Source organism: Protopterus annectens, chromosome 4.part1 (assembly GCF_019279795.1).
Source record: "Protopterus annectens isolate FY-2018-M chromosome 4.part1, PAN1.0, whole genome shotgun sequence".
Lineage (NCBI taxonomy): Eukaryota > Metazoa > Chordata > Ceratodontiformes > Protopteridae > Protopterus > Protopterus annectens.
The window spans coordinates 788057582-788079830 of NC_056734.1; the positions used below are offsets into that span (position 1 = coordinate 788057582).

Sequence of the window (22249 nt, forward strand, 5' to 3'; positions counted from 1 at the left end):
TGGGTTGCAAACTGGCTGAGTGACAGAACCCACAGGGTCAGAGTTGCTGGCGCCATGTCAGACTCAAAACCTGTCACAAGTGGTGTCCCACAGGGCTCAGTCCTGGGCCCACTCTTGTTTGGCATCTACTTACAAGCAAACACAGGAGGGTTATGGCTGACAAAGTTTGCAGATGACTGCAAACTGCGCCATAGTAGAAAACACATCTGACACAGATATCCTTCAGAAGGGTCTCACAGAAACGGATAACTGGTGCCAGAGCCACGGCCTGAAGTTAAATGCCAAAAATGCATAGTCATACCCTTTGGGAAAAACAAGGTTACCTAGCTACCAAATAGGTGGCAATCCACTGAGCACAGAAGAAGTTATCAGGGACCTGGGGACCCAGGTTGATAGTAGTCTGTCATTCGACACCCATGTAGCTAAAGTAGTTAGGAAGACTTTCTACATTGCCCACCTTATCATGAAGGGATTCTCATCTAGATCAAGGGAGGTCATAGTCTCCCTTTACTCATCACTCATCAGACCAATGATGGAGTACAATGCCCCATTTGGGATGTATCTGACCCGACACCTGCAGCAGCTGGAGAGGCCACAAAAGTTCCTCACCAAAAGGATAAAGGGTCTCAAAATCTGTCCTATGCTGCCCGACTGAAAGAACTCCAGCTCTATTCAGTCGCTTTGCTCAGAGGTGACCTTTGCCTAACATACAAGGCCATGTCAAACCCAGATTTGATGAATATGCTTCACCTCAAAAATCTAGATCCATCAGAGCCACAAGGGCGGAGACTTAAACCTCGACAATAGGACGTGCTGGAGGGATAGATTCATTACCCAAAGACTCCTATGCTGTGGAACAAAATCCCGGTACATGTGAGGCAGAGCACCTCGCTGGCCTTGTTCAAGAGAAATCTTGACCAATGGATGGGAGATCGCAGATATACCCCAGGGATTACCTCAGTGTCACTGCTCGACAGAGGCACAGCAAAATAATGGGTATAGTTCCCCATACTAAAGGTAGGCTTGTAAATGCCCTCGGGCAGATAGCCTAGTATAAACCTATGAACCTATGAACCTATGAACCTAATATCAAGTTTATTTGAATGCTATTTGATTATAAATGTATTATATTAAATAGATGTACATAGCAGTATGAATTGTTTTTAAAAGTTTCTATTTGTTTATACGATGCTGATTTATCAAATGTTTAGCTTTGTCTTACTAGATAATCTAATTGAAAGTTGTTAATTTTAGTTAATAATAACTAGTATTAAATTGATAAGGTGGCAGCTGAGGTACTGCTGCTTAGGTTAACTTGAGTAGTATGTGCTACTCAAAGTTGGAGTTTTTAACTCCAGGCTGGGTGCAAGGTTTAATCCTTATATTATTTTCTTCTGTTCACTGTTGTTTGTATATACTTCTGACATCCACAATACATTTTGTAAGCTCATTGTCACTACAAACAAAATTGAATCTTATACAAAATCCCATAACAGATTCAATAAATACAGCTATATTAAAAGGTACACCTAAAGGAGGAGGTATAACATTATTTATTTTGTTAATTGTTATTCTGATTATAAGTTTTATATGTTTTAAAAATGCCAAATGACTTCTCTAAAAGGAATTTCTTTAAACATTAATGGACTGAATAACCCATGTAAAAGGGCAAGCTTAATACGATACATTAATTTACATAAGGCCAACTTAGTATTCCTTCAAGAAACACATCTCCTGAAAAAAGATATTGATAAATTAGCCACAAATATACAGTATTGGTTAGTTCAGAGCACACTCAGAAAAAAAGAGGAGTGGCTATTTTATGGAATAAAAGTATGCCCATTCCTAAAACTATTAAGTCTTATGAAGATGATAAAGGAATGTTTTGTATGGTTACAATACAAATTAATGGAAAGACTTATACATTAATCAATGTATATTGGATACCAGGAATTGGTATTAATACAGTGAAATACCATCTTAATAAGATCATATCATTCTCTATAGGAGATATTATTTTGGCAGGTGACTTTAATTGTATCCTACATGAAATGATACTACTACTATAGGAAAAAGGAAAATTACATCTAATGCAAAACATTTAAAGGATTTTGTTAATTCTTATCATTTAAATGATATTAATAACCAGATAGACTCAAAATCATTACCATACACCTTTTTTTCTAACAGATATAAAACTTATTCAAAAATAGATAGAGTCTTTATTTCTAACCAGATGGTAACAGAATTAATTAACTCTAAAATCATTTCATGTCCTACATCTGATCATAATTCAATTGTCTTTGAGTTCATGATAAAAAGTACTTACAATGTTCAGATCAAAAGGATACCAGCATACTTAACTCAACTAAAAGACTATAAAGATTATATACTTTCAGAAGTGCAACATTTTTAGACATAAATAATTGAAGTCTCCATTGTTTATGTTTGGGATGCTTTAAAATCATATCTATATGGACAAAGTATCAGATGGTATAATAATAAAAGGAAATCTTGGGATAAGGAATTGTTAGATATTCAAAGTAAATTAGACTCTTATAAGCATAATAATAAAGAAAATATTATGGACAAGAAAGTCATTGAAGAAATAAACAAACTAAATGAGAAATACAAAGAAATTTTAACCCATAAAGTTAAAATAACTTTAGAGAAATACAAGTTTTTGTCTTACTCAATAAACCCCAAATACTTACATAGACTTAAAAATAAAACAAAAAGGTTGAATAAGCAAAATCATATCAAAGAAATTTTCTCTCTAAGGAAAAGAAGAATGTTTCTAGTCTACCAGAAATATTAGATGAATTTAGAAATCACTTTCACAAAATTAATCATAATAACATTAACATGGAACCTAAAGATAAAATAAAGGAATTTATAACTACAAACATGAATAAAAAACTTAATAAACAACAGATTAAACTATTGGATAAAATTATTTCATATACAGAGGTTGTTACACAAATAAACAAGCTTAAATCAAACAAAGCACCAGGTAATGATGGTATTATACCAGAGATATATAAAATTCTTTCTAAAAGTACATACTCATTAATACATAAGGTTTTTATTTTGGCCCAAAATGAGCTAATAACCCCCCATCTTGGCAATACACATTTATTTCGCCAATTTTAAAACCCAATAAAGACCCAACTAGATGTACTTCATATCGACCCATTTTCATTACTTAATGTTGATTATAAAATGTTTATGAGTATTTTTGCTGATAGATTGAAGACAATCATCCCAGGCATTATAGATATAGATCAGACAGGCTTCATTGTAAATAGAAACACTTTTGATAATATAAGGAGGACTCTAACATTAATTGATTTTGCAAATAGGAGAAAGAAAGATTTAACACTTATTAGTCTCGATATAAGTTCAGCATTTGATTCAGTAAGTTGGGACTACTTGTTTACCTTACTGAAGTGCACAAACTTCTCAGATGCATTTGTAAATCTAATTGAGCATCTATACAAAGGAGCATTGGCTTACATTAAGATAGGAACATATGTCTCACAAAAATACCCATTTTAAAAGGTACAAAACAAGGGTGTCCACTCTCCACTATTATTCACTTTAATAATGGAGCCTTGGGCTAATCTGATCAGAAACAGTACTGATATAGAGGGATTTGAAATAGATGAAAATACAACATCTAAAATTCAACTTTTTGCAGATGATGTTCTAATTACATCAGCAGGATCTAATTCTTCTATGCAGTCTCTATTTGATAAAATGATGAATTTTAAAAGTATTTCTGGTTTAATATTCAATGAAGAAAAAACTAAAATACTACCTATATATACACGAAAAAATGTTCTCATTAGTGATTTTAGTAAATATATACCCAATTCAGGTCAGATAATTTATATAGGTATAATATTAACTAAATATATTAAATCTATTATACATAATAATTATAATACCTGTCTTCTTAATATACAAAATCTTTTCAATACCTGGAATAATATGTTTTTTACTATGGAAGAGAGACTTACAATTATTAAAATGATAATATTCCCCAAGATATTATACTTAATACAATCAATAATACTCCCACCTACAAAAATAATTATCAAGAAATTGAATACACTAATGTTAAATTTCCTATGGGCACCTAATAGACCTAAGATTGCATTAAAGAAACATACTAATAGCTGGTCTCAAGGGGGTATTTCTTTTCCAGACTTTAACTTATATACTATCTCTTCTATTATAAAAGTCATTACTTTGTTAATAGATCAGTCATATGTTGCAAAATGGAAAGATTACTGGGAACTAATTAATATTCACTTCATGAAAATCTCCTTAACACATAAAAATATGATTGTAAATAACTCCATGCTATGGTTACTAAAAGAATTTTGTATTTTACCTATTACACCAAAATATATAGTTAGTTATTCATTAAACATTATTATTAGTTATCGTAATTTTATATTCATGCATCCTAAATATAAGGAATGGAATTTTATTATATTCCCTATAATGTATACACGAGGTATGCTTTTGTCATCCACTTCTGAAAGAACTCATTTAGCCAAAGACAATGATCTAAAGTACTGGTATCAGTTGCTATCTGATAATAAAGTTAAAAATTTAGACTTCTTAAAACAAGAATTTGATCTGAGAGAAACTTGTTGGTTAGAAGTTCAGACCTTTAGACAACATCTCATTAATAAAATTGATTTAATGTCTATAACAGTTAAAGAATCTATTCCAACACTGATTGATTACTTAATATTAAATTTACAACATAAAGTTTCTGATAAAGGTAAGCTTTCATACATACATAAAGTTATCAGAGAAGAAATTTATTACAGTGTATATACCTACTGGAATTATTTCACTTCCATTAATGGTGAATCACCAAATCAACAAGATAAACAATATATATTGGAATCTGCCTATAAAACTACTTCTTCCATTGTCTGGAGACTTTTTACTTGGAAATTTTTACATAGATCCTTTTATACACCTTTGATGATGAATAAAATAAATAATAAAGACAATCTATGTAAAAGATGTAATGTAGAAATTAATGCTGACTGGGCTCATATGTTTTATGACTGTATAAAATTGAAAGAATATTGGAAGTCAATCAATGATTTTTTGCAGGCTCTTTTTACAGATAATTTCATTATTTCTAAATCTCTTATATTATTCAACACTCCTGTACCTCAAAGTGTTAAAAAGGTTAAGCTTCCCTTGTTATGGTCTAGTCTAGCAGTGGCTAGAAAAATAATAACCAGAAATTGGATTTCAGATACACCTCCTTCGTTTAATGAATTTAAAAATGGTATGACTGTAGTGTGCCATATGGAATTGATGACAATAAAATCAAGAACTACTAGAAAAACATATTATTATATTATATGGGATACCTTACAAAATTTGTTAAAAAAATCTTAACTTCAATAGCATGGTATTTTAGTTTAATTAATTGATTTGATTGTAGTGGATGTCTTTGTAAATACTTTGGTTATTTTATTGAATGTTATAATCATTCCTATTTTAATTACTTGTATAAAATTGTTATGATATTTCTCTTGTATGTTAAAAACAATAAACTTGTTTTAAAAAAAAAAAGTGGAGGGTTAGTACTGATATAAAGGCACAAGGCAGATGACATGCACAAAAATTCATCTGTTTCTGAGTCTAATGATTTTGTTTTATTATTACTGTATCTTATAGTTCATAAGATTTCAGTAATGTCGTGTCAGTGTAAAGCAAAACAGTGGAACCTAGCACAGTCAAGTTGTTATGACAGAAGTCTGATAAGACGAAACATATTCAAAGTCAGTTTTAGTCTATACATGGCCTTCAAATATGAGTCTACAAAAATGTGTCCATTTTAATTCACACATTGCACAAGCATACATTTTTTGTTCATCAAAGGCATGGACATTCTTAGACAAATCTCTGACACAACTGACACAAAAAGGGATGAAGCCATAACTACGACTCATGTAACTAAGGTCCAATTAGCAGCCCCAGTACTGATGGAGGTTTTAAAGGCATGAGCAATGACTGAAGGAAAGGAGCTGACCACCTCTTACAGGAAGAAAGGGAAGCACACCTGCTTAGGAGGCACATGTTTGCACATTATCCTCCCTGGTGGATTCTATGTATGACTGCATAAAGGGATTTACAGCAGAAGATGGATTTCTTGCTGTGAATGCAGTCTCTAAAATGACAAACCGTCTTGCATGTTTAACTTATTGCATACCTACCTGTGGGTAGCCTTCTGACCCATGCACTGGGTATAGACAAAAATTTTTAAAAAGTTCAAAAAATCCCCAATTGCTGCATGAATGACATCCCCCTGAGCCAAACCTCACCCCACTGATGGGGATTGAATGACCTAATTGTTCAAGAGAAGGATGAATGATTAACAAAAATATAAGTGAAGTAAAACATGGATTTTTCTTCATGTAACTTCTAATTGTCAAATGTATTTTGTTAGCTGCAGGGGGTCTGACAGTCAAATATTTGCATATTACTAAACTTTTGAACTGTCAGTATGATAGCCTCCAATTCAACAGTGCCTATATATTTTTTTTACTTTCTTTGTATGAGTGAACCCATATGACTATAAACATTACATTAATACTCTAAAATAAGCACCGTGTGCATTATAAATAGCAAACTTGGTATTTACAGTCTTCTATACATCTTCATACAGTTTGGAACTTCTAGGAGGCATTGCCCCATTTTGTTAAGATCAATTCACTGGAAGTTCAGAGGCATCAGTTTTGATCAATTCCACTCTGTATGTAAGTTGCTGATGAGCTGCCATGTTTGGTTTTGCTTGTTTTCGTATGCTGCCCGCATTCAAAACTATTGTCTGCTCATCTTTCCTGTCATTCATTACTATAGCAATAACCCATGCCTGGGTGTGGGTTATGCTGGATTTACCCACAGTTGGTGTGATTTGTCATGAGGGTGAAGCCCAAGTGGCCAAACAAAGCCAACCGTGGGTAAATCCAGCATTACCCACACCCAGAAGTGGGTTATTGCTATTATACAATGACATTATTTAAGAAAAAAATAATTACTTTTCTTAAATAATGGCATTGTATAATGCCTCCTTGCTGCCCTTCCACAGCTGTCTGGTATTCTGTGGCAGTTCTGATGTACTGCGCATGCGTATGCCTATGCAGTACATCAGAGCTGTGGGCAGAAGCAATGGAGAAAGCAAGATCTCCGTTGCTTTTTACTGTTTCGCTATGTTAGATGGGTTTAACATAGGGAGACAGCTTTAAAAAAGCAACGGAGAATCTCCGTTGCTTATTTTAAAGCTGTCTCGCTATGTTAAACCCATCTAACATAGCGAGACAGTTTTGAAAAAAGCAACGGAGAAAGCAAGATCTCCATTGCTTTTTACAAACTTTTTTGCTATGTTAAATGGGTTTAACATAGTGAGACAGTGTTTTAAAAAAAGACTTATACTGATGGAAAAAGTCCGGGCGACCGGACCTTTTTCCATTAGTATAAGTCGATTTACAACATGCACGCTGACCAATCAGCATGCACGTTTTGGAATATTAATGGGGGGTCATGGTATAATGTAGCACATTATAGTATGACCACCGGTGGACTTCTGTTTGCAGTGTCTCAAGATTCATATCAGCTTTATATAAGGTTTCAGTTAAGATGCTCCAGTTTCTACTTACCTTATTATAGTTCCTTTTAACAATGCATCCCTTATATCTGTTCTCTGGGGATAACTGTGTCATTTACATACATTTTTTTTTATAAGAAGGGGTTTTTGTATACCACATAGTCAAAACATGTGATAGACAAATACAACAGTTTTGGGTAACAGGATGTACAAGAAAGCTGTCAATTCCAAAACTTTATAAGGTCCAAACTTTAGACCAATTGCCATACTGTCTCCCCTCTCTAAAATTTTATAAAAAATGTATTCACAATCAGGTTATGCATTACTTACTTCAGGAAAACCTACTTACACACACATAACACAGTTTACATCCCAAAGACAGTACCACAACTGCACTAATATTCTTCATAAATACTATATCTCTTGCTCATGAAAACAATAAACTTGTCTCTTGCCTGTTCCTGGACCTCTCCAAAACCTTTGACACTGTCTCCCATCCTCTTCTCCTGGCCAAACTAACTAGCCTTAATTTCTCTTCTCCTACTATTTTCTGGTTCTCAAGCTACATCTCAAACCACCAACAATCAGTCAAAATGGCTCTCTGCTCAATCCCCCCCCCCTGTGGAAATGGGAGTCCCCCAAGGATCTATCCTTGGGCCTCTACTCTTTAATATTTCCACTAATCTATTACACACCTCTTGCTCCCAGTCATCACTTGTACAATACGCTGATGACTCTACTGTCATCACCATCACAGACAATCCATCAGACCTCCACTCTACTACACAAGCATCATTTAATACCATAGAGACATGGCTCATTGACAACAAATTAGTTCTCATCCCAAAGAAAACTAACCTCTTACTCTTTCTCCCAAAGAACCTCTCTAATCTCAAATCTTCTTTAACTATTCAATCTAGCAATAACACAATCATCACTGCAGAACCTAGCACAAAACTGCTAGGAGTCATAATAGATGATCAGCTTAAATTTGATGCACGTCACAAATTATATTAAAAAAACAAATCAGAAACTCGGACACCTTTACCGCAACAAGAAATGCTTAACCAACAGGTCAAAAATAACTCTCTCTCTCATGCATTTCTTCTTCCTAATCTTATACAGCTGTCAGTTATTCACAACTCTGAACTCCACACTCCTCACCAAACTAGAAACTATCTATAATAAGGTGGCCAGAGTCTTTGCAAATCAAATCTATAAGTCTTAGCACTGCATATCTCTTAAGCAACTAGGCTTGCTAGAATTTACCCACCTCCTCAAACTTCATCAACTACAACTTATCCACTCCATTCCATATTTGCCCTCCTTCTATCCTAGCCTTACTTCAATTATATCCAAATACTCTCCTGCTAAACCACTTTTCAGTTCTGACCAAGACCTGCTACAGATTTATAAACCTAAGACCAAAACAGGTTGTATACTCTATAACTACAGACCTGCCACATCCTGGAACAAACTACCCCTAGAAATTAGGTCACTTAACCACCCTAAACAATTCAAAACTGCCACTCGTGAATATCTAAAGAAAAACTGGTCTTGCCACTGCACTCATCCCTCATGACCCTCTTTCTCCTTAGTATCTAACACCCCTCTCTCTCCTCTGCCTATCTTACTAATACCCCCTTCTCCTCTGCCTATCCAACCTACACCCTCCCACTACTTCATTTCACACCCCATTCTCCTTGTCTAATCTTCCACCTGCACTGTCCGCTAACAGCTTCCTTTTATCTGTTCTTTTCCAATCCCAACCTCCCTTCTCTCATCTTTCCTCTTCAGTATTTTTTCTCCTATTTCTCTCCATATTACTTAATGGTAATTTACTATAAACACATGCTATTCTGCTGATTATTTAGACTATCCTTGTGACCTGCTACTGGCTCTCCTCTTTTATCTCTCACCAGTTCATACCATGTTTATTACCACAAACTCTTTCTATATACCTCTGAACGTGTATCTTAAGTTTATTCTATGCTGGTTTACTGAGTCCATCCTAGATGTGCATTTCCTTTTCAAAATATTTTGCCTCACAAAAGTGCTTTTTGGTTTCTCTACATCACTTTTTTACCATTGCAAATATTGTATGGATGTTTTTGAAACTTCCTGTGTACTCCTGAATGTATAATTCTTTTTTATGTGTATGTAACTGAAATGTATTTTTAAGTTTTTGTATCTGTTGTGTAATTTTATCTCACTGCTGAGCTTTTCTCCCCAGATCTATGCAGAAAATGAGCCACTAGCTCAGGCAAACAAACCCGGTCAACAAATGTAAAATAAGTAAATAAATAAAATAAAAATCCAATTAAGCATAACTCTTTTCTTCTGAGACACAGCCATTAAGTTCATAGTTATGTACTAGGCAACTAGCCTAAAAAACATTACAAGCCCAATCTGTATCCCATATTTAAAAGCTCCCTCCAGCCTCAGTTAGCACAACACAAGATTAACTTGGAGAGTATTTGAGGCTGTCCATTAAATTATCTATAATTACCTTGTTTTATTTAACAGTTGATGAAGGTTTCCTTTAAGCATGCACTTGATGAACCATTTGTTCTGCAAATGAATAGAGTTAACATGTCTCACACAGATCCCCTTGGAAGAGTCTATAAACAACTGAGTAGAGAAATAGGGCTGACAGCCTGTCTTCATAAATAAGATTTGTAGGCCACTGATCTTTCTAGGTAGAAATAATTGAGGTGCCTCAATTTGAATGATATGTTTCAACAAATGCATGCCAAAATTTGCATCTGATATATGAATAAGGGGGGACTTTCTTGTATCTGGGGATGTCTTTAGACTTTAGCAGTGCTGTACAAAATGCTTTCTGACCTACTGCAGATATGGGGTAGTCAAAAGATAAGGGAATATCAACAACAGTGCACACTGCACAGATCCTTTATGACAGTGTCAGACTGGGGCAGTGTATCACCTCTAAGGTATGGCAATATGCTTTGTTTACCAGAATAAACTACATACTAGATTTTTTTTTGATTTAACTTGAGACCACTTACCTTGCACTAACTTTTAACATGGTCTAGTCCACACTGGGGCTGTTGTAAGACAGTGGAAGATAGAACAACATCAGGATCCATGGATGAGGTGCCTTTTGCCTTTGAGAGGGTTGAGATGACTTGTTCTGTTGTAATTTAAGGGGATGTCTGGGGCTGGGTCTTCTGTGGAATAGCTATAATTGTAGGTGCAGTAAAATTTGCATTCAGTTTGTAAGGTAGGATATTAGTCGTTTCCTATGCATGAGAGAGAGGGCAGCATTACAACAGCTACTAACCTTGTTTGTTCTATGTTAGTTCTTAATTTTTTGACATAGTTAATGAAATATTTCTAATTATTTTGGACTTTAGTGGATATTTAACATTCATATCTTTTAGCTTCTGAGTAGTTCCCTTAAGCTAAGGGTAGGAAGAATTAGACGTCTTATCAGTGTTAAATAATTTATTTCTTTTGTTATATAATTTTCTATATGACTACTTCAACAGAGGGGTTTGTTTTTAAATTTTCATTATAGATGGTGCACATAGAGACTGCCTTATCAATACAACTATTTAACTGACAGTAAAACTCAAAAGGAAAGGCAACAGCTCATTAGCAATGGAAGAGGATTACGGTGCATTTTATTTAGTTTATCAAGTAACAAAAATCCAGACCAAGAAGCAGAACAGCCAACGAGTGATTAGTAGAAGTCGAATCCTTTATTTCAGACAAACAGTAACACCAGTAACACAAGCGCTTTTGCTCAGAAAATTCTGAGCTTTTTCAAGTAATGACACTGTGTTTTAACAGATGGCTTATATACTTTAACAGCCTTTCCATTAATTGGAAAACCTTGCTGTTAATTAATGGTTTAAAGTGAACTTGTTCTCTTTTGTTCATAAGTTCTTATTTAAAACAACATAAAATTCAATTACTTTTTAAAAAAATAAAAAATGAAAACATATTCCATGTACCAGGTAACTATTATCATAATAGACCTGGGACAATTTAAAATATAGCACAATAACATACTGAGTAACCCAGAAATACACATTAAGTAATTCTAAAGTGCTTGAGTACAGTGAAGAACAATCCAATAGAAACGGTACTTAAAAACATAACTTCCCTATTACATTCAATATTCGTAAACATATAACTTGCAGTTATACCAAAACACTAACTGTTTTATGCTAATTTCAGTATTTTAAGGACTCTTATTCATTGTGCATATAAATTCCCTAAATACTAAAGCATTACTTAATAACAATATCCCTTAAAGCAATAGTCAAAAAATATACACGTAACTTGTATACGTTTCTAAAAATTAAATAAAATAATCATGAACAATGGATATAGGAAACTATAATCTTGCTCTCCTTAGTTTCAGCACAGATTTAATACTGATGGTGCCATTTAAAATGGGAGATCTCCCTGCGTCTAGCCTTAGTTGCCAAATAAGTTCTCGATATTCTAGGGTCGATTCCCAGTCACCACCCCTAGCGTCCAAATCAACTTGTTCAAGAACTGTAAACTTTAAGTTGATGTTTGGACAGCTAAGAGAATGCTTAAAAAAGGCATTAGATTCTTTCCTTTTAGTTATATCATAAAGATGCTCATAGATACGCTTTCGGAGCTCCCTTTCCGTCTTTCCTACGTAAAAACTAGTGCATGTGGTGCAGAACCCTAAGTATAACACCCCTTTTGTGCCACATGTGTAATAGCCCTGTGGATGAATTTTAAACCTCCTAGATGGAATGTATAAACATGTATCATTTAAGATAGTGTGACACTGATTACAAGCACCACACCTGTAAGTCCCCACCTGTGGTTGCTTAACCTTCCTCTTGATCTTTGGTTTCTTCTCAAACATCTCCTTGAAGTTGACACCCCTTTTCGCTTGCGTTACTGGTGTTACTGTTTGTCTGAAATAAAGGATTCGACTTCTACTAATCACTCGTTGGCTGTTCTGCTTCTTAGTCTGGATTTTTGTTACTTGGTTTGGTTACATTTCCTGCTTTTTGAACTTTATACTAGTTTATCAAGTAATTGATGAAGGTTTACTCTTGAGAAATCCCTAAACAAAGAGGTATCTGCAGGACAGTATCCCCAGTTTTAAAAGAAAATGTCACTGATTTACTATCTAATTTAACAAGGAAAGATGATACAAGTGGCCATATTTGTGCACAAGGATGTTCAGACTGCTAAGTAAGATAGTTAAATATTTCTTCAAGGGTGTTAGCATTTATAATGTCAAGAAAGGGTTGGAAATGTTAGCCTTTGGCAGTGTAGCCATGTCACTTTATTGATGGACAGTTTAAGCTCCCAGCAAAAAGGTGCTGTGTTTAATGAGGACTTTGAGGATTTCTGCTAAGGTGTTACATTAATGAACACACACACACACACACACACACACACATAGGACATGATGTTCTGCAGCTGTCAGTGAAGTGGTAATTAAGTTGTTTATGGTGATTTGGACCTTTAAGAGTTCAAATTTTGTGTCAAAAAGAATCTGTTGAGTAGTGATGACCTTGACACATACTAATTGCTCTGTAAAACTGCCATTAGGTCTGAGAATGTGATAGACATTAATTCAGGAATATTGTCACTACCTACACTGTTTTCAAACCATGTATACTATAACTACACATCAATGAATGATGTGCTCAAGTTCCTGGAGCCACTGAAGGCTGTGCATTATTTTCTGTTAAGACTCATGGCATTGGGTACAACTACTTTAATGTGTTCTAAATTAGAATTTGCAACGTTGGAATGTCCTACAGAAGGACTGAAAAACAAAGACGTATGTGTTAGAGATAAAGAAAATTTGTATGACCTGCAGTTGTTTTCTACTTGCCAAAACATTTTACCTACAGAAAAGGTACAAGCATTTGGGCTGCCTTGACTTCGGCCCATGTAATCACCTTTTTGTGCTCATCTACATCTGCTAATGATTTTTTCAGCAAGCAAGTTATTACATCGATCATCAGTTTTTATTTGCAAGTGAGGCATAGAAGACTTTCAGCGATATATGCAACAAATAACTTGTAATGTTTAAGGCATAGAGTATATGTTTCATGTTCATAAAAATGACACTTTATAGGCTACAAGTGAAAATATGCAAACTCTCTTCCATATGGAGATTTATTTGGAGACAAATTTTAATGCTGGCAAGTATTTTTGTAGAAGAAACCTGGTATATAATGGGGAAATTAAAGAAAATGGAATGTTTATTGGGATATATATAGAGAAGACTATGAAACATTGTCAGCCATAACATGAACCATTAGGCACAAGCAGAATGGAGCACTTATTAATTAACAAAGTGAACCTGGTCAAATTAACACATTTGAAAATTCTGGATGATAGCTGTTATAATGATAGTTTTATAAAATGATAAATCTGCAAAATGCTAGAATAGCAAAATGGAAAGGCAGCATTTAAGTGGTAAAACAGCAAAATAACAAGGGCTAAAATAACACTTACATATAAAAGTTAAAAACAAGATTAAATAACATTAAGGAGAATGTGTTTCAATGGAAAAATACAATATTTCAAATGCAAAGCAGTGGAAAAAAGTGAAGCTTTAGAAAACATTCCTAGATGTTGCAGTGTAAGGTGTGGGAAATTTCTTTTATTGGCAAACCTTTACATCAGTACCCCCCACCATTTCCATAGGAATGGGCATGGCCAGATTGATTGACATGACCAATGGCTGTGATGTAGCAGGCAAATGATGCACGACTGACATGTCATGCAGATTTGCCTGAGACATTATGAAAATTCATTGGCTAATTCTTCCTAAAAGTTGCACAATTTTGGAGTTGGTTTTACTTACATTTATATACATAGGGGGTGAAGTGTGGGGCTTGCCCACCTCCAAAAAGTGCAGGGAAGAAAAGTAATATTTGTGAGCTAGAGTATCAGCTTGTCAGAAAACCATGAGTTTGTAGACAGTGTGCATAGGATATCTGCACATTTTGTCAAAAGAGATTAAAAGAACAGGGAAAAAAAGTAATTGTAAGCTAGAGCATCAAACTGTAGATTACACAAACTTTGTACATGCTAAACCATCTTTTAAAATCCACAAAACTCCAAAATAAAGCATTAGATGCAACAAACCGATGGAACATTTGTAAAGTAATATGAACATTTTGTTTCATATGCGGTACATCCCAGAACCGGAAATTACTTAGTATGACATGAAGACCATTATATTACGCTAGTCAGTATAACCAGCCATCTACTTAAACAATTTCCTGTTTGTATGTTTACTGCATGCCGGAAATACTGGATGAATATTACCAAACTATCTACATGTTTATTTACGTCAAGAGAAGAAAAGTCTATGTGCAGACTGTTGGGCGGGGTTTGGGCTGGTGTTGCTACTGTGCATCAGGGAGGTACTGTTGTAAAGCAATGTCTTTTTATTTACAGGGTTAAGCTACCCAGCAATGTTGATGTACAAACAAGACCTCCCCTCCTTAAACGTATATATGCCGACTCCACAGGTGTAACACCTTGAAGAAGGGAAAAATCTCCTAACACAAAGGAGTCACTGGTACTGCACACTTAGAAATAGCACTGGCACTGATTTCCTAAGGAAAACAACAAATGGCATTGCATTCTTTGTAGTCCTCTGCTTTGGTATTTGACAGTCAGGGAATTTCTTCTCAACCATTTGTAAATATACTTGATAAAAATAACACCTAATTTACAACTCCACATTTGTAATGCTCTCCTACTCATCTGCAAACAAGGTGCCTTACCCTGCAGTTCCCAAGATTCACAAGGCATATATACTATCTCTTACTGACCAGTTGCAAAATTAATACTCTCTGTCCTTTATTCAGTGTCATCTCCAGGAGATACAGTTCTTTACTTTAACAACCAGCACTGATGTCAACTTTTCAGCCAAGCTTCCCCAAGATATACACACCTGATCTCTACAGAAAACTTAATTCACAATTTGATTTTCTTCATTATACCCCTCCCACCTAGTATCCATGACCACCTTCTATAAATTACAATCAATACCATTTGTGGCTTCATTCTGTTGAGTGACATACCCTTCATTGGCTGTCAGAGCTACACTTCTACTGCATATGTTTATGGGTGAGCTAATTAAGTTTATGTGCTCCCCACAATTAGCTTTTTTTCTGTCCATTGACTTCTACCTTAGAACCTCAGTGGATCCTGACACAAACTATCTAAAATCTCTCCAAAGAAACTGCAGTCTTACTGGTCTTTCATAACATCTCTACATTCAACAGAGTAGGAGCCAGGAGCTGGACATAATGCACATGATCCTTGGGTAAGGATTTTAAGCAAGCAAGAGGGAGATAAACCCCCAACATTAGTGAAACATGAATGTGGCATCACAACCATCCAACATACAAACAGACCCATTCAAACCACCTGGCAAACAATGAAATGGTATTCTGCTGAAGGCCAGGAAGCTTTTACCACTCTTTTAGAGAATTCAAAAGCTCTCAACCTTTCCGATGGGACAGCTTAATTGACAAAGGACATTCACATCCAACTTGGTTTTGTAGTATTTTAACCACTAATTCAGCTCTGTTCATCTGGGTGACAGTGAGGGCCACACCCCTTTATAACACAGAGCCAGGGTCGCTACCATTGTGTTGAAGCATTCCCTTTGAAGCAGCAATGTACACTCATTAAACAGACCAACTTTTGGTGTGACAGCTAAGCAGAAGGCATTCACAAAATTTAATCCAGCGTGCTTGAATCACATTTCACCTGATGCACAAAATCAACAAACTCTGGAAGGTGTGTAAAGTAATCTACTCACTGAAAACAAATATAAGTGTTTTAGAGACACTGAATAGTTCTCTAAAACACACACACACACACACACACACACACACACACACACACACACACACACACAAGCTTGTGTGTACTTCTATATTGGTGTTCAAAGCATTATTTAATGTTGATATAAATTGTTCTTTTCAGAATCTTCTTTCAAATATAAAACTATTCCTCAGCTATCTTCCATATTGTATTTTGCTATTCTATAATTGGATTATTTGGCTGTTCTGTTTTTACACCGCAGTGAGCAGAGTCATGGCTTAAAATGATCGAATGACCATTTTAACTACCTGGTAAACAAACAGTTAAATAAATAGCCTCCACTTAGTCACTCACATACCAACCTATATACTCCACCTCCAGACCACTGCAAACAAATATGTTTAACTGTTCCTCACCTCTGTGCTGCTCAGTCCCTCGTACACAATATGTAGAACCCTGCCTTTTTCCACCAAAATGTTTAGTGACATGCTCATGTTCGATGGAAGCCCATGTACAGGAGTAATTTATGAACATTTTCCAGTTTGGAAATTTATATTATACTGTAGGAATGGAATTGGTTTGTTATTCAGTGTAAACACTGTCTTGGGCCACACTGACCTTGCAATAAATAAAGAATATGGTGAAGATTATGTGAATGTTATCTTGCAATATCTTCATGATAAGATGTTTCCTACCACTGTACTTCACTGCATTACCCCTCCATTCAGCATTTTCTTCCCTTTCCCCAGCCACTTTCTTCCTTTCAAACACTGAAGTGACCAAATTAACGTCCTTAACATCATATTTTGGCAATCAGTTATCCCCATGTTTTCTGCCTTTAAGTGCTGCCATCGCAAATCATGAGCAGAGAAGAAATGTACATAAGTCACTTCTAGAAAGCTCCATGACAGAGATTAGCATTGCAGTGGGAGTTCGGAAACACTGTTTATAAACCACAATCAACCATGATTTTTAGTTATATATAACAAAAGCTAACCAGTGCAATGTGTGAGTTATTTATCTATCCATCCTTTTTTCTATCAGTATTAGTTTTTGCCAGTAATGAGTGCTTCTAAACCAAATATTGTTTTTCAGAAAATCCTTGTGTGTATAATCCAGGGAGCTTTTTTCTTCTGCAATGCTTGAAATGAGTACAATTTCATACAACTTTTCCATCTTGAAATCTATGAGCAAAAAGTAATAGTACAGAACATAATTTGGCATTCAACTAACAATGAGTTGAGTGTGAGGAAATTGTGTAAGTTACTAGGATAGCTTAACTAACTATAGAGAACAGTATTAGGAAAACGTGTTTAACAAACTCAAATGCCAAACACACAAAATGCACCAAGGAATCAGAAAGGGCTACTTTCAGCCCTCACAATGCCATTTTTTGGAACCGTTCTTGTTTCTGTGCACTGAGTTTCCCAGTACTGTATGAGGATAAATCCTGAACTTGGGATGCGTATAATGTTTAAATTCCAAAAAAAAAAAAAAAATCAGAATAACTAAGGTGAGAGGGAAAGGGAGCTAATGCTATTTTTTTAATACACCTCTTTCTGAACATTTAGCTTAAGATACTGAAAGGCTATGCTAGTGGTAAATAAAAGTTATGAATACTCATGTTGAAAATATTCACTCAGTTCATTTAGCATTTTAATTTTCCTGGAAATGATGTCAACGTATAACTTTTGATACTTTCTGAAATACAATTTGGAACACTGAAATCTTGAAATTTTTAATACAAAAGTGCAATTTTATGAGAAACAAAATAATGCAATTCTGAGAAAAAGAAATCGAATTAAAGAGAAAAAGATGGAAAATAAATAGCTACCCCCATCTGTTAATTAATAGTAACATGAAATGTAGGTATATCCTTCTAGGCAGCTCCTAGTGTGCTCAGTCTAAACCCAGCTGTGAGAGAATCCTTGGCTGTGTATCCTTTCAGTTACCTAGATGCATCTGTTATGCGTTACTACTTGGGCAGTTGCAGATATGACAAATAATTTCATTTATATGAATTGTTGTGGACCTTTGGCTTGATTTGTGACAACAACTAACATTCCTGGTTTCTTTCTGGCATTGTTACTTGGTCTGCAGTTTTTCAAATTTGACAAGACTAACAAAAATATATAATCTGGATATTCATTGAGGCCTAGTTAAATCTATGCTTTAATCTTCCATAACTATCTCCTTTAAGAGCATTCTTTTTTCTTTGAAATATTCAGCAAAGTTTGAAGATATGCTGGATACTCTCTCACTTTTACTTAAGTTTTACCAAATTGCATCCTGTGGCAAGCTCTAATAATATATATATATATATATATATATATATATATATATATATATATATATATATATATTTATATATATATCTATATACATTAAATGCATAAGATCAAATATACTAATGATCGGAATTTATAATATTGAAAGACATGAAAAGACAGCAGAAGTAGCAGTAACTCTATTTTGTGTTTCAAAACAGTTAACATCATGCAACTAACTCAAGCACTGGAAACAAGGAAGACCAGCTGAAAAACAGTGTACACAAAACTCAAACATGTCATACGTTGCTCAACTATAGGAGTGACACATAGGAGAACACTCCCATGCTATATTCATCTAAATCAGTGGTCTTAAACTCAAATTACCATTGCTGTTATATGAGGACTAGGAAACTCAGACAAAGGCCACAATTTCCAAGACAAAAAGAAATGCAGGCAATGTAGTTGGAAAGTAGTGTAGTAGCCTCCTGACCTATAATTATTAATAAAAACAAAATAAAAACTCCAGCAAAGCTAGAACTTCCACTGAGTGACCTCCCAAACCTCTTGTATAAGAGGCACATGGGATATATACAAATCACCCCTATGAACATCAGGTATTTCAGCTAATTGGTGATTCTGAATGACAATGATTTCTTTCATCATTTTAATGGACAATTTCAGGCCAATAAACCCAAACCTCACTAGCAATGGATATTCATATTTCAGCCTTGTTATGACCTCATCAGCACAGCACAAGGAGAGTGTTTGAGTAAGCATAAGAAACACAGGGCTGTTACACCCAGCCAATGTCCAGTATCATTAGGGTCACTGCAAAAATATCCCAAACATCAAACTAAAACAATATGTGAGAAGGTCACTGAAAAACCAATCAGTAAAAACAAAATGAAAAATCCAGCAAAGCTAGAACTTCCACTGAGTGACCTCCCAAGCCTCTTGTATCAGAGGCACATGGGATACATGCAAATGACCCCTATGAACATCAGGTGTTTCAGCTAATTGGTGATTCTGAATGCCCATGACTTGTTTTGTTGTTTTAATGGACAATTTCAGATTTCAAATTCTTTACTTTTGAAGGTTTTTCTGTTGATGCACACATGCATAGAAAGTCTGGGTGTTGTCTCCATAGCCTGCCTTTATATCTTTTAAAATTATGAGTTTTAATAATGTGTACCTTTGATCTTATACATCTGTGAATATGTCCATCTTGATTTTTTAAGGTTCGATCATCTGTTAACGCTGTCCTAATATAAGTTCACATCTATCTGGTCTATCTATCTATATCAGCTAAACTCACTTTCTTTGTTATCTAACTTTCTCTCTTAAATTCCTTCTTGATTTTACCCATGGAACCTAACATGTCCTCTCATTATGATAGGAAAAAAAATTCTTCTTCCACTTGGTGACTTAACTTCTGATGTGCTAGGTTTGCTGTTTTATGACATAAATTTCTTTATTATAGACCTTTGGTCTTCCAGATATTTTCAACACATGCCAGGTTTTATACTCTTAGTGTGAACCACTTACTGAAAAGCTGTAATAAACCTGAAAGATTACAGAAATTGCAGTAACATACTTTTATGTGAGTTAAGCAATGTTAGGTTACCTCCACCAGTTATACATACAAGGACTAGGCTTTACAGTAGTGCGCTGTTGTTTTAGAAAAACACAGTAAAAGATTCATTGCAGACCATCCTGAGGCACGCTTGGTACTATGTTGGCTTAGAATACCATACACACAATTTCACTCTTACAGGATAGATTCTGCCTGTCTGTTTTCAGTAGCAGTAACTGGTAGGCATAGATGGTGACTTAGTCAAATATATGCTTACTTTTAAGCCTGAGTAACTGAAAAAGTATAAATTAGAAGACTGTATGGAAAACAAAACTATTTACAATCAATCAAGAATAAGTGCAACAAAGTAGTATGAAGCTTAATTCACTACGCTTGAGAAAGAAACAAACTGCAATCCTGTCTAACCAATATAGATTCTGGTAGGAGTTTACTACCCCAGTAAACAGGGGAATAATGCATTTATAATTTATATTCTGTGGTGTCAGCATTTTCACTAACGCCCTGTTTCTGTTGACAGAATTGAGGCATGAATTATCCATTTGCCCGTTTATCCTATGTAAAATGACACATGGACATTGACGAAAGTGAGCAGGAATACTCTTTTTAAAACTCTTACAAAAGTTCTCAGAAAACTCCAGTGATAGGTGGGCTCTGGTGTTGTTGTGCCTGTTCCACATCTCATTGAATTTTGAATCCTTATATGTACTGAGCCCTCCCCCATGTATTCTGCTTTTGCTAATTTGAGGAAATGCTTTATTACTCACAAAAGGAGTCTGTAGGAATTTTCCTTCCTGCTGTTCAAAATGCCACAACAATTTATGAATATAAGGTCAGCTTGTTGGCAAATTTCTATATTTAAGTATTTAAGAAGGCTGTCCTTTGAACTCATACAAAAGTATTTAGACAGTACTGCATAGTAAGCAGCTGCCAACACTGGCTTATGCAACTAAAAATATCATGGCTGCTTTTTGATATTGACGAGCACTAATCCTACGAAGTAAGAAGGTGGGACAATTTAAGTCTATACTGTTAGCAGATCCTATCTGACCATTTTACCATGCTTGACAATGGATTGCTGCTGTAAGTTTGTCCTCATTTAGCATTATCTGAAAACCCACTGAAGTGTTTTAATCAATGCACTAAGTGTTTCAGGCTGAAAACTGTGATCATGCTTTCTGTCACTCTCAGTGTTCACTTCTGTTGAATCTTGGGGCTAAATGGTAGGTCCTTTTAAATTTTCTTTCTAGAGAAAGTCTTCTTTTTTTTTTAAATTGTTTCCCAGTTGAATACACAAGTCACACATTCCTTATCAAGAAGGACCCTGGCTTGCTATCAGATTAAGTAGCTTGTTTGGAGTCCAAAAGTTGTCAAATGAAGACAGAGGAAATCAGTCTGAGAACTGTACATGTAAAGCAACTCACAAACTTAATTTTCTATGCTAAACTGCCAGACTTACTCAGACCCTTGAAATGACAGCTGTCATCATTTGAATCCTCTACTCTAATATCTGCTATCCATCCTTATCCAGAGGAATTTTGTAAACCTTAAGGGAAGGTTTCAAGAAGACAGTTTTTGCTGAAATAAATGCAACAGTTATTTGGCCATTGGCTAGGTTCCTAGATGTAAACACATTTTTGTTAACAGGTCCATGAGGCTTGGCATTAAAGATGCAGTGGATCACTTAAAGATACAAAGACCAGAACAAATGAGCATCTCCAACTTTTCTGCAGCTACAGGAAATGCCATGCTATGCTCTTTTAGTCTGCTAATTTTGAGAAGACCACCAGTTTACTCAATAAAAAGGAAAAAATCATGAAGCATGAACTGTGTAAATGTTCTGTTGTAAATAAGATTGTTTTGCTTTTCTTTTACTTAACTTATTTCAAGAAACTATGTTTTCCTTAACAGTGT

At 35.0% G+C, this 22249-nt stretch overlaps 1 protein-coding gene across 9 annotated transcripts in view; it reads right to left on the reverse strand.

Annotated features, from left to right (window-relative positions):
- The window catches only part of MBNL1 (muscleblind like splicing regulator 1), an 874569-nt gene that overhangs the window by 177326 nt on the left and 674994 nt on the right, over nt 1-22249 (reverse strand). The window lies entirely within an intron of this gene.